Here is a 15,186-nt window from a genome sequence, read left to right on the forward strand (position 1 = left end):
TCTTTTTTTCTTTTTAAAGATTTTGTTTTTAAGTAATCTCTACATCCAACATGGGGCTTGAACTCACAACCCTGAGATCAAGAGTCAGATGCTCCACCAACTGAGCCAGCCAGGCGCCCCAAGAAAAATTATTTCTTTAAAATTTATTTTGAGAGAGAGAGAACAGGGAGGGGCAGAGAGAGAGAGGGAGGCAGAGAACCCCAAGCAGACTCCGACTGCCAGTGCAGAGCCTGAGGTGGGGTTTGATTTCATGAACTGTGAGATCATGACCTGAGCCAAAATCAAGAGTCAGATGCTTAACTCACTGAGCCACCCAGGTGTTCCAAGAAAAATTCTTTTAAAAATGATAGACTAAAAATTTTTTTGGTTAAAAAAAATTGAGGTAGAGAGAATCTTAACAATGGGGCTATCATGACTATGAAATAAAGACCTGAGCCAAAATCAAGAGCTAGATGCTTAACTGACTGAGACACCCAGGAGCCCCGAGAAAAATTTTAGATTTCATTTTAGTAACTCTTCAGTTTCCAATGTTCAGTGAAACATCATTTACCAGTCTTACGTAGTACTTTATTTTTTTTTATTTTTATTTTTTTTATATATATGAAATTTATTGACAAATTGGTTTCCATACAACACCCAGTGCTCATCCCAAAAGGTGCCCTCCTCAATACCCCTCACCCACCCTCCCCTCCCTCCCACCCCCCATCAACCCTCAGTTTGTTCTCAGTTTTTAACAGTCTCTTATGCTTTGGCTCTCTCCCTCTCTAACCTCTTTTTTTTTTTTTTCCTTCCCCTCCCCCATGGGTTCCTGTTAAGTTTACGTAGTACTTTAAAGCAGCAAGTAGAACTTACGTTTTGCTTTTGTTCTCCTAAAAAATAATCTTTTTCTTTCTGCTTAATTTCATATTATCTTTCTGGGATGCCCTGGAACATATGGAACACACATACACGTGAAAATGATATGAAAACGCAAAGACCTTATTATGTGGAAAACTCTTATTTGCAGAAGGGCTAGAGAATGGGGAACTGATTAGCTGGAAAATATTGGACTTGTGTGAACCAATTTTCCTAGAATTTGAATCCATTAAGGCACACTTGGATATCAAAGTTATATTTAAGCACAATTTAGTGTTTGTTAGATGAATCAAAGCATACTTAGGGGGCCGTAATACACCCCTGTGGGCCCACAGTTTGACTTCTTAACTAGGGAATTATATCTGGTGGTTGCTGTTTGACAATATTTAGAAGCTGTTGTCTGAATTATCTTCAGATACTTTCTTCTACCTATGATATGGTGGCTCACATGAAGGTCATTTGTTTTTAGAAGTGTGTCAGTGACCCATTTGATTTAGTGATCCTCAGGCCTGGAAAAAGCTGTCTGTATGTAGTCTTGAGGAGGTAGAACTGCCACATTCCTAGTTAGATTTGCTTAACAAAATTCAGATGTGCTTCATGTAAGATGCTTAGCTGCCAACCAGAGCCACTCCCAAAGTTTCTTGGCTGAGTGTGTGGGATTTTCACTATGTTACCCAGTTGTACCACGTATCTCCCCTTTTTTCCACATCTGTTCTCTCCGCCTGTTCTTTTTTCCATTTGACTAGTTTTTTTCCCCCTTCCACCAATGTTATTATCATAAATATGGCAGCTGAGTTGCTGACTGCTTAAAATGTGGAAAATACCACTTTATAATTTCTCAACCAAAGACCAGTCTTAGGCAAAAAGTCAGTGTATTTCTATTTCTTTAGAAATCAAAATCAATTCATTGTTTTCTTTAAAAAATTAATCACATCCAGCTGTATCAACATATGTTTTGGACAGTAATGGGATTAATTGCATGTTTATTTTTGTAGTTCACATCCCATGGAGTAGTTTGTGTACTTTCCCTTTTAGGGTCACTGTTACTAATTCATCTAGACTGGAGATAACACCTCAAATAGTTTCTTTGAAAACTAGAAATATTTTTCAATCTATAGCCCACAATTCTACTGCACACTGTATCTAACATTGTTGCTATTAGTAAGTTTTAATTTCTTAAAAGTCATATTTATGTAGATAGGAGTAGAAAGTTAAGTAATAGTAAGTAGTAGAAAGAAAACTGTAGGTTTTAGTTAATAGATCTGGGTTCTAGTCCCCTCCCTTTCTTTCCCTGATTCATCAGGTATCCTTGAGAAACCTTTTTTTTTTGTAGAAGTTTATTTATTTTGATAGAGAGTGAGTGGGGGAGGGACAGAGAGAAAGGGAGAGAGAGAATCCCAAGCAGACTCCATGCCAATGGCACAGAGCTGCATGTGGGGCTTAAACCCATGAACTATGAGATCATGACCTGAGCCAAAGTTGGACACTTAACTGACTGAACCACCCAGGTACCCTGAGAAAACTTCTTCTTTTTTTTTTTTTTTTAATTTTTTTTTCAACGTTTATTTATTTTTGGGACAGAGAGAGACAGAGCATGAACGGGGGAGGGGCAGAGAGAGAGGGAGACACAGAATCGGAAACAGGCTCCAGGCTCTGAGCCATCAGCCCAGAGCCTGACACGGGGCTCGAACTCACGGACCTCGAGATCGTGACCTGGCTGAAGTCAGACGCTTAACCGACTGCGCCACCCAGGCGCCCCAAAAAACTTCTTAATTTCTTTTTTTTTTTTTAATTTTTTTTTCAACGTTTATTTATTTTTGGGACAGAGAGAGACAGAGCATGAACGGGGGAGGGCCAGAGAGAGAGGGAGACACAGAATCGGAAGCAGGCTCCAGGCTCTGAGCCACCAGCCCAGAGCCCGACGCGGGGCTCGAACTCACGGACCGAGAGATCGTGACCTGGCTGAAGTTGGATGCTTAACCGACTGCGCCACCCAGGCGCCCCAAAACTTCTTAATTTCAATGGAACTAAGTCTGTTTCTCTTAAAAAAAAAAAACCAAACAAACTATCAATTATGTATACGTATCCCTATGTTTATAGCAGCATTATTTACAATAGCCAAGTTATGGAAGTAGCCCATGTCCATTGAGTAATGAATGGATAAAGAAGATGTGGTGTATATATATATAATGGAATATTATTCAGAGCCATGAAAAAGAATGACGTCCTGCCATTTGCAATGACATTGATGGAGCTGGAGAGTATAATGCTAAGCGAAATAAGTCAGAGAAAGAAAATACCATGATTTTACTCATATTTGGAATTTAAGAAATAAAGCAAATGATCAAAGGGAGAAAAAAGAGACAAATCTAGAAACAGTTTCTTAACTATGGAGAACAAACTGATGGTTACCAGAGGGGAGGGGGTAAGGAGATGGGTGAAATAGGTGATGGAGATTAAGGAGTACACTTGTGATGAGCACCGGGTATTGTATGCAATTGTCGAATCACTATATTGTATATCTGAAATTAATATAACACTGTATGTTAACTAACTGTAATTAAAATAAAAACTTAAAGATATTAATCCATTATGAATGTATTTTAAAAGGTAAAATAAAGATTTGTTTTTAAAAACCATAGCTCTGTGGATCCTCGCCACTCATTTCCACTTCAATGGAGGCAACTAATTTAATCTCTTTTACCTGTTTCATTATTTACCTTTATGTCTCTAAATAATACTTTGATTTTGCTACTTCTTGGATTTTCCTTTTTAGGTATTGACTTCCCAGTAAAGAAGATAGAATTTTTTTTTTCTTTTCTTTCCTCCATCCTCAATACACATACATATGCCATTTCTATCTACCTGTAAATATAGATTATATTTATAATTTTGGTTAGATCAGTATTAAATGTTAACATTATTATGACATTATTATGTTAACATTATGATGTGTAAATACTTCACAGCCTAGCCATGTAGTAGACTATAATTGCTTTTCCTTTCCTGCCATTGTGTGTGTGTGTGTGTGTGTGTGTGTGTGTGTGTGTGTATGCATGTGCACAAGTATTTAGTAGAGTTAATACTTGCTTAGTTTGCAATGTATTTATCACTAAATCAACTCCACGCTCTTTGCCAGTTGTCAGTCTTCTGAAAACATTCCTACATATTCTCTCATTTCATCTTCCTGCAAAGTCTTCTGAGAAATCTTGTCCTGCCCTAACCTGAACTGCTTATTTCCACACTCATAAGTAGCTCTTCTATGATTTCTACATGATCATTAGGGGATTCACTTCACACTCTTTGGTGTAAGGCCTCCTGTTTCTTCTGGTGTAGGGCCTCCTGATTATCCTCTTCCTTGGTTTATTTTTTTTATTACATTGGAGCATATCCTCCATAGGTTGTAAATAATGTTCCTTTAAAATTCGAAGGATTTGTGTATTTCTTTTTAGTTTTTAGTATTGTTAGTGAGCATTCCAAAGCCATTTTTACTTTGAATGCTTTCCTTGAGAACTTTTTTCTCTCTGGAAGCTATGGCATCTTCCTCTAGATCCCATTGTTCTGCTAGGAAACATGGTGTAAGGCTAATAATCCAATGTAGCACAGTGATTTAGAGCACTGGGTGTAAATCATGAGCCCCCTGGGATTGAATGCCAGTTCTACCATTTATTAAGCTGTGTGTCATCTTGGACCCATTACTGAACTTCCCTGTGCTTTAGTTTCTTCTTCTGTAATGAGTGGATAGTGATAGTCGTGACAAGTAAATGAGTTAAATATGTAAGCACCTAGAATAGTGTCCGACACAGAATAAGCACTAATACAGATAGCATTAGCTACTCTTACCATTACCCATGGTGCTTGGTACTACAAAAGCCCTTGCAATCTGGAAATTCATATCCCTTAGTTCTGGGGGATTGTATTAAATTCTCTTGTAGATATTCACACCTTTTCCTTTTCTCTATATTTTCTAGAAGTACTATTATTCATATTCTACATCTTCTGTACTGGCTGTATTTTTTATCTTTTCCCTTCTGCTTTCCATCCTTTTGTCTTTTGCTCCATTTTTCTGGAGGAAGCTCTCAGTTTTATCATCTACCCATTATAAGTTTTTAATTTCTGCTATCATATTTTTCCTTCTGAAGCCTTACTCCTCTCCTTTTTAAAAAGTAACCTGTTTTATTTATAATTGCCTATCTTCCCTTACCTCCCTGAGGACATGAAATAGATTGTTCTCCCTGCATTGTGTGGGTTTCCTCAACACTGTTTTTGTGTTAATTTTTATTTCTTTCTTTCATGTTAAAAGCTGTCACGGTAATCCAGGTGTGACAGTGCATAACTTAAGGAAGTAAAGGTGGGATGGATAATACAGGTCTGACTCAGCAGTCATGGAAGAAGTAGAAACCACAAGATAGTGTCACTGATTGGATGTGGTTGAGTGAGAGGGATGTGGGTGAGTTAAAGGGATATGGGTGAGTGAAAGGGAGGAATTTTGAATGAATTCCAGATTGTGGGCTTGGGAAAGGAAGAGTTGTCTTGGGTGTGTGTGAGACACATTAATTTTAGGTTCATAGATGTTTGAAATTCTTGGTAGACACTAGAGTGGAGATCTCTAGTAGCAGTGGGCTTTACAGGTGTGCTGCTCAGGAAGGAGAGAGTATAGAGAAGAAAGGTGAAAACAATGGGTGTCTTTGAGCTCATCCAGGAGGAGTAGGCAGAATGAGAAGAATGAACGTGTAGTGATAGCGAACATTCTGAAACTTTGGTTGGCAGTGTAGAAGAGGCAGACCTTTAGGAAAAAATGGCTTAGATACTGAAACCCTGGGTGAATTGCATGCTGTATTTTATTTGTAGCGAAAATTATTCTGGTGTAGAAATTTAATAGTAAGTGACTGAAATTTTTGGTGAGAATCTTCATTGTTTTCAGTTGACAAAAATTTCCTCAATGAAAACATTTCATCAAGGGTCAGAGGAGGGAGAGAGAAGGGAAAAGAGAAAACAAAAAAAGCCTATGTGGTGAAAACTTAGATGTAGAAACTCTTTTAGGTACTCTATTTATATCCTGTAGTCCTCACAACAAGGAAGAAAGGGCAATGACAGAACAGAGCAGAGCTCTAACATCAGAGGGGTAAGTTTGGGGACAGAACTGGCCCAGGGTCTTGATGAGGCAGAACTTATGCCAACGGTTGACAGGGCAGCAAGCATGCAGGGGGAAAAAGGAACTCTCTCTTTGTTCACTGTCTTTAAGTACTATTTACACCCAATGTAGAACAGATAGATTTAGAACATTAGGTGTAGGGCATGGACCACCTGGGATCGAATGCCAGTTCTACCACTTAATCGCTGTGTCATCTCAGACAAATCGTTGGGGTCTTGTGTCGCTTGGGTTCTCTAGGCTCTTTTCATCATGGTCTTAAGAATAGTTTTTTTTTTTTTTCGTTCTAGTAAATGGTGATGTTTCCATTATGCAGGCCAAAAATCTATGGGCCATCTGTGATTCCTGTGTCCCCCATCTCCTCTTCTCTCTCAGTCCAATCTGTCCCAGCAACTGTTGTTGGGTCTACCTTTGGAAAATATCCCAAATATGTCAATTCTTTCTCCACCACTCTCACCCTTGTCCAGGCCTCCACCATTTCTTGTTTGGAATGCAGATACAGTCTTGTAACTGACATCCTTTCTTCCATTTTTTGCCTTTCTGTAGTCTACCCTTAGCAGTCATAGTGATCTTTTAAAAATGGCACTCATGCAGGGACCCCTGACTGACTTAGTCTAAAGAGCATGCATTCTTGATCTCAGGGTCATGACTTTGAGCCCCACCTTGGGTGTAGAGATTACTTAAAAAAAAATAAACAAAAAAAATGCATTTATGTCATTGCCAAAAAGATCACCTCACTCCCCTGAGTAACACCGTTTCCCATGGCTTACAAGGCCCTATGTTATTTGACACTTGCTTTCCTTTTGGACCGCATTCCTTCCACTCATCTTTCAGTCCTACTGGGTGCAAACATATTAACCTCCTGTTCTCTGACATATCAAAACTATTTCTGTCTTGGAACATTTGCACTTGCTGTTTATTTTCCCTAAGATTGTCTTCCCTTGGATTGTCACAGAGACATCTCCTATCTCTTTAGGGCTCCACTCAAATGACATCTCCTGAGGGAGGTTCCCTGTGACCTCCCCACCCCCCCTCCCCAATAAATTGGCCTTTCCTTTTACTCAGTCACTTTCTGTGACAGCACCCTGTTTTAATTCCTTTATAGCACTCATATCATTATCTGCAATTATTTATTTGCTCACTTGTTTGTCTGTGATATTTCTCTGTGGTGTCTCTATTGTCTGTAATAGTACCTATCCATAGTAGCCACTCTATCAGTATTTGTTTAATGAATGAGTGTATTACCTTAAAAATTGTTGAAAAGGTGCCACTTTTGAAGAGAGTGGTCAGAGGGTTTGATTTTTGCTGTTTTCTCCATATATTATTATAATTATAATAATATATATTATATATATAAATAATATATAATAAATATGATTATTAAATAATTAATTTAAATAATCCCTACACTCAACGTGGGGCTTGAACTCACGATCTAAAGATTAAGAGTCGCATGCTCTTCTGACTGAGCCAGCCAGGCACCCCTTCCTATATATGCTTTGACACACATTTTTTTGGGTATATTGGGTATAATTTACTACATCATAAACTGCACGTATTTGAAGTAAGTGTGATGGGTTTTGACACCTGTGGGATGATCATCACAATCGAGATAAAGAACATTTTCATCCCCTCAAGAGTTTTCTTGTGCCCCATGTATTCCATCCCTTTTCAGTGGTCTTCTCTCAACCTCAGCACTGCTCCACCCTCCACTCCCCCGTGCAGTGACTGATCTAGCTGCTTGCTGGCACCATAGGTTAATTTGTGTTTTTTTTTTTTTAATGTTTATTTATTTTTAAGAGAGAGAGAGAGTGCGTGAGAGTGCACACACACCTGAGCAGGGGAAGGGCAGAGAAAGAGGGGGACAGAGGATCTGAAGCAGGCTCCGCACTGACAGCAGAGAGCCTAAAGTGGGCCTTGAACTCATGAACCATGAGATCATGACCTGAGCCAAAGTTGGATGCTTAACCAACTGAGCCACCCCGGTGCCCTGATTAATTTCTGTTTTTGAGAGTTTTATATAAATGGAGTCATACAATATATACTTTTTTTTTGGTCTGGCTTCTTTTGCTCAGCATAATTATTTGAGATTCATGCATGTTGCTGTGTATGTGTTCCTTTTTTTTTCTTTTTTTTTTCTTTTCTTTTTTTTTTAAATTTTTTTCTCAACGTTTATTTATTTTTGGGACAGAGAGAGACAGAGCATGAACGGGGGGAGGAGCAGAGAGAGAGGGAGACACAGAATCGGAAACAGGCTCCAGGCTCTGAGCCATCAGCCCAGAGCCTGACGCGGGGCTCGAACTCCCGGACCGCGAGATCGTGACCTGGCTGAAGTCGGACGCTTAACCGACTGCGCCACCCAGGCGCCCCGTATGTGTTCCTTTTTATTGCTGAGTAGCATTCTGTTGCACAGATATACTACGCTTTGTTTATCCATAAACTTGTTGATACGTTTCTAGTTCTTTTTTTTTTCCTGTTTATTTATTTTTGAGAGACAGAGAGAGACAGAGAGAGAGAGAGAGACAGAGCATGAGCAGGGGAGAGGGAGAGAGAGACACAGAATCCGAAGCAGGCTCCGTGTCTGAGCTGTCAGCACAGAGCCTGACGCGGGGCTCGAACCGACGAACTGTGAGATCATGATCTGAGCTGAAGTCAGACGCTTAACCTACTGAGCTACCCAGGTGCCGTGATAAGTTTCTAGTTCTGAGTGCTTACAAATAAAGCTGTTGTGAGCATTGTATGGGCATGTCCTTTCATTTATTTTGAAGTAATAAATCAAGGAGAGGAACAGTTGGTTGCATCGTTGTATGGCAAGTACATGTTTAACTCAGCCCATTTTCGGATCCCTATTTTAGTGTTGAAGGAATTAGGGGGCTAGGTGAAGGATTAGTAACTTCCCCAAGGTGACATAGCTTTAAAAGAGGTGAAACTGAGATGGAATTCTAGATCCATGTGAATTCAAAATCTAAACTTTTCCAGAAGACTATGCTTGGTCCACCTTTGGCCTGGCTGCCTGTGTGGCCTATCGAAAAAGCAAATATTGGAGAATATGGCTCGTATGAGACAAGTAGGTCCTTTACTAAAATTTGGAATGAGGATGAGGTTAGCTCAGAGGATCTCTATGAAGAGTGATTTTTGCCTCTCCTGCCCCTCAGGGCATTTGGCGATGTCTGTAAACGTTTCTGACTATCCTAACTGTAGGGTATCACGAAGGCATCTAATGGGTAAAGTCCAGGGATGCTGCTAAATAGCCTGCAATATACAGGACGTCCCTCACGACAAAGAGATTTCCAGCCCCAAATGTCAAGAGTGTCAAGGCTGAGAGACCCTGATTTAGCTGACTGGTTTAAGTTACTCAGGACACATTGGTAAAACAGAAGGTTGGGTCCAACTGCATGGCTGAGAATCCTGAGGTGGGGTATTTCCCCAAAAGAAATGCAGACCATGACAGGAGGCGAATGAACACAGGGCAGCAATCAACAGATGTCTCCAGTCCTGTGGCTATTTACACTCACTCACACTCTTTTTTCCATATTATAAAACTCACTAATTTCTCAAAATCATATCCACTTACTGCCATAGCCCCAAGTCCAGGGTTTCAGTTGTCTTTAGTCTGGATCTTGCAACCAGTGGCCAAATAATACACCATTAACCCTAACACAGTCGGTATAGTGTGATAGAAAACAGGGTAATATATATAATGAAAAGGTTTGGTCCTTTAGTCTTGCAGATGGTTTGGGCCAAGACATGAGATTCCTCCTTTGGTATTTGGGGAAGATGGCAGAGGGGTTGCTGAAACTATTCAGACTTCACTGAGCCATCAGCCTGCCGTTATGGACCTTAAGATGAAATTCAATTACAATTTTCTTTTGCTTCATTGAGGAAAAAAAGGGGAAGCAACAAGACAATAGAGGCATTGATAGGGAAGTTTACAGAGGTTTACACTGTACCTCAGAACTGATACAACCTATAAGAAGAACCTAGTGATCTTGGTGCACTTTAATTGCACTTATGGGTATAATGTATCAGTCTTAATTGATCCCTAGGGTAGAAAAAGTTGCCAATGTACCAGGAGTCTCAGGCTCTATTTTGGAATTTTCTACCTTCCATTCATGTCTCCTTTCAGTTTCAATCCCTCTCCTCTTCAAATCCTTCACCTCCACTCTAAGGACTTGTTTTGCACTTTGCAACCTTCACAGCATTGGAATGTAGGTGTAATCTTTTTCAGGGACATCAATTGCAGGTGTCGGGTTTTTTTCTTGCATCAAATTAACTCTCTGTCAAAGCAACGCCTTTCAAGTTCCAGAAGCAGACTTCCTCTCTCATTGTTTTAGAGATTGCTCACCATGTGACTATTTACTGAGGAATTTAGCCTCCTGCTTTCACCACATATGTAGAACAGGTAAGGTAAGTATAACTGGAACCTAACATACAGACATTTACTGGGTGCACCACCTCCTTCCCCAGGAGCTCTGTTGTGTCAAAACACAAATATTCCCAGGAGAATGAATGTCAGAATTCTAGCATTGCAGTTTAACGATATCGAAATTGCTTTAGGAGCCCCTGGTTGGCTCAGTAGGTTAAGCATCCAACTTTGGCTCAGGTCATGATCTCGTGGTTTGTGAGTTCGAGCCCCACGTCAGGCTCTGTGCTGACAGCTCGGAGCCTGGAGCCTGCTTCGGATTCTGTGTCTCCCTCTTTCTCTGCACTCCCCTGCTCATGCTCTGTCTCTCTCTGTCTCTCAAAAATAAATGTGTTAAAAAAAATTGCTTTATGTGAATAGTAGAAAAAGCTGACATAATTTCTTTTGAGATAAAAGGAGGGTTATTTCCTAATAATGATCTTCTTCATCATGAAATCACATGACAAATGTATATATATATATATAATATAAATTATAAAATATATTAATATACATCAATTAAAAATTATATAATATATATAAAATTCTTTTTCTTTTCCCTTCATGGCTTTTTTAGTATTTGAAAGAAATTTCTAAGCTGTAATAACAAAAGATTTTGAAAACTAAATCAGAAAATTGGAAGCAGGAGGAAAGGAGAATTTATTTTTTGATACTGACATTGTTATTTTTCTGGGTTAGATGCAACAGATGTTATTAATAATAATAACCAACACACTAGCTAATATTTATTGAGCACTTAAAATGTTCCAGGCATAGTAGCTAGAAAATGTCAGATCAAAAAGCTGGAAGTTTGGACCAGATGCTTGCAGTTAATCCCTGGTTTTCCTATGAAATGCTTGAGCTCCACAGCACCCTTTATTTTGATTAATTTTGGCTAGAGTACTAGGTGCATGTCCTCTGGCTTAGCGATGGAGGGTGGAGAAAAAACACTTCTGAGCCTTTCAAGCCGTGGCTTTAGGGTTTAACCTCTGTTGAGAGTATATTAAGAAGGGATAAATGGCCATTTTCATCATTACTGAAAAATGTCTGACTTTCCCTGGTCCCACCCTTCTTTTCTGGCAGTGGCTGGTTTATGTGGTCAAGGATCTGTTTTGCTTATGCATTCTTTTTTTTGGGGGGGGGCACTATAAAGTAGCTTATAACCCACAGGGAATATTAAGAAATATTCTTTGAATATAGGATCATGAATGTTTGAATTGGGTAGCTCCTTCAAAATGAAAGAGTTATTCAGACATGTAAATTAGGATATTACCCTTTTCAGCATGGATATTATTCTTTCATAATGTCAGTTAACACATATTTACTGTGCACCTGTTGCAGCATCTGATAAGGCACGTGAGTTAAGGGTTTAGGAAGATGACTAATAGTGACCAGTATGTGCAATATAGTTTGAGTGGGAAGAATAATATTTTATATAAGTGGAACTCATGAACTTCTGAACTTTAATTATTTCATCTATTTTTCATGTATAGTATGGACCCTAGATTCAACTCTCATGATCTGCCTTAGCATTTATTAGCTTAGCCCATGCAGGTTGTTTAACCTCTAAGTTTCTCTTCACTCATAGGTAAATGAGGGTAATAATAGTATCTAAATGACAGGGTTGTTGGGAGGATTAAATGAGATATGTGTAGGGGAGGAAAGACTTTTTTTTTTTCTCTCCTCATGTTGGACTCCCCAGCTGGGGCCCGGTAAATCAGACTGAAAAGACAGATTAACAAGAGAAAAACAAGTTTATTAACATGTGAATTGCAAATACACATGGGAGCACTCAGAAATGAGTATCTCAAAGAGGTATTAGAACTTGGGATTTTATAGCATCTTAAAAGAATAATAGAGAAGTGACAAGACGAAAAAAAAGGATTTTGAGGCTGTAGGGATGGCAAATCGTGGGAAGACAAATACTGGGTAACTAATAGTAGATAAGGGCTAGCTAGTTCTAGCACGGTTTGTGATGTAGATTCTTCTGATGTGGATTTCTCTGGGCTGATGAGGGTCTAGAGTTGTCTCTGGTGTTAACTTTTGTCCTTCCTGGTGGAGAGGGGAAGGGGATACATTTACAAATTTCTGTCCTGTTTTTAGGCATATAGAGGGATGGCAGGGAGCTGTTCTGGTATCTGCTTCTTCTCAGTTGCCTTCTGCTTAAAATAATCCTTATCCAAAGTGGCATATTTTGGAGTGGCACATTCGACTACCCTTTATATATAAGGGATCTATCACAGGACCCGGTACATAGGGAAGACTCAATAAATGGTAGTTGTTTCTACTGTTATTATCATAGAAAATCAGTATCAGTAATTTGTGGTAATGGCTGACAAATCCCATTAATTTTATTTATTACAACTTGTAGATTTTCTTCTCATAATTCTAGGGTTTCAGTCTATGAAAATTTATGGTTATAATTTTAATAACATTTGATCTGATGAGCTGAGGCCAGAAAAGGGTGTTGGGAAAAGGACCACAAATACTATTATAAATAGCATACCACCTGTGCAGGTAAACAGGCCTTTCCAGTTGGTTCCAGGTGCTTCATTTTCCCTTCTGGTTATTTTATTCTGAAGGTGGAGCAGGTGCTGTTTCAGGCTAAACACTTTGTCAGTCCATTTGTCTGTGTCCTGACTTGGCCCATTAATTCTTCTCACGCCCTTACATTCCATTTTATGCAGGTATCTCTTACCTGGAAGCTTTGGTATTTGTAAGCCTCCCTTATAAAAACCTAAGAACAAAGACAATGATTGAATCATCTCAATAGTCTGGCTCCTCGTGGAGTCATCAGACTGTTATCAACTTTTAGGAGCTGCTTGAAATAACCACAACTTCCTCCATCTCTGTTCCTTTTTCTTCAGCTCCTTTTTTCTTGGTTATAAAACAATAACGCACAGCCATTTCAAATATATTACATGATACAAAAAATATAAAGAAGAAAAAAGTCATCCATAATCCTACATACAGAAGCAATCACTGAAAATTTTGGAGTCAAATTTGTTCTCTTTATGTGTTTATTATTTTAACATGGCTGGGAGCATTATATCTATACCTATTTTTATTTTATTTTGTTTTTTTGCTTAACCTTCTAACATAAATATTTCTCATTGTCAAAATGTTTACACTTTAAGTAATTGCATAATATATCATTGTATAATAATTTACTTAAATTAGTCTCACTTTGGGAATTTAAATCTCCAGTTTTCTGCTTTTATAAATAATAATGGTATTATAAATAAGAATGTGTTTATAAATAACAATTCTATTATAAATAGAAACATCTGCCACCAAGTAATTAGTAAATTTTTTGCCAGCATTGCAGCCTATTTTTTTTATCTTTTAAGATAAGCACTTTATTTATTATTTTATTGTTTTTTTAATGTTTATTTATTTATTTTGAGAGAGAGAGAGTGTGTGAGCAGGGGACGGGCAAAGACAGAGGGAGAGAGACAATCCCAAGCAGGTTCCATGCTGCCAGCAAGGCTGGATCCCACGTACTGTGAGATCATGACCTGCAGCTGAAACCAAGAGTTAGATGCCCAATCAACTGAGCCACCCAGGTCTCCTTATTTTTTATTAATTAATTATTTAATCAATTAATTTATTTATTGAGAGTGTGGGGGAAGGGCAGAGAGAGAGGGAGAGAAAGAATACCAAGCAGGCTCCATGCAGTCAGTGCAGAACCCCATGTGGGGCTCGAACTCATTAACCATGAAATCATGACCTGAGCTGAAATCAAGAGTAGGATCCTCAACTGACTGAGCCACCCAGGCACCCCTATTTATTTTTCATTTTATAGAGAGTGCATGAGGAGGAGAGAGGGGCAGAGAGAGAGAGAGAGAGAGAGACCAAGAGAGAGAGAGAATCCCAAGCAGGCTCCATGCTCAGCATAGGACCTGACACAGGGCTGGATCCCATGACCCCAGGGATCATGACCTGAGCTGAAATCAAGAGTCAGATGCTCAATGACTGAGCCACCCAGGCACACCACCACTTATTTATTAAGACAGCGTTTTAGACTTACAGAGACAAAGGCTATTTAGTACATAATGCGAGACTTTTTCCTGAAAGATTATATAAATTTTCAATCCTACTTGCAGTATATGAGAATATACTTTCACTCAACTCTTATCAACAAGGACATTCACCTTAAAATTGTTTTCTTAGTGATAGGCAACACATAGTATCTTATTTTAATGTACTTAAAAAAGTTATTTGTGTTATTGATATCTCTGGTTGTTGACTATTGTTTTGTGAATTTTCTGTTCAAATACCCACCTGTTTTTTTTCTGCAGTGTGGTAGCATTTTTATTTTTGAGGTTTGGTTTCTAAAAAAATATATAGAATTAGGTTTTTTACCTTGTGTCATATAACAGTGTATTTTTTTTTGCTGCCAATTTCTTTTTAATTTTGGATTAAATAATTAATTTGGATTAAGTTAGTAATAAATAATTTAGATCAAAAACATAATTTCCTTTTGTTTTGGATATATCACATGAGTTTACCTAAACTCTTGGAACCTATAGGATTTTTCCCCCCTTAAAAAAAAAAAAAGCTCTAGGGGCACCTGGGTGTCTCAGTCGTTTAAGCATCCCACTTCAGCTCAGGTCATGATCTCATGATCCATGGGTTCAAAACCCATGTCAGACTCTGTGCTGACAGCTCAGAGCCTGGAGCCTGCTTCAGATTTTGTGTCTCCCTCTCTCTCTGCCCTTCCCCCATTCACGTTCTGTCTGTCTGTCTGTCTCTCTCTAAAGAATAAACATTTAAA

This window comes from Lynx canadensis, chromosome B1 (assembly GCF_007474595.2).
Source record: "Lynx canadensis isolate LIC74 chromosome B1, mLynCan4.pri.v2, whole genome shotgun sequence".
NCBI lineage: Eukaryota > Metazoa > Chordata > Mammalia > Carnivora > Felidae > Lynx > Lynx canadensis.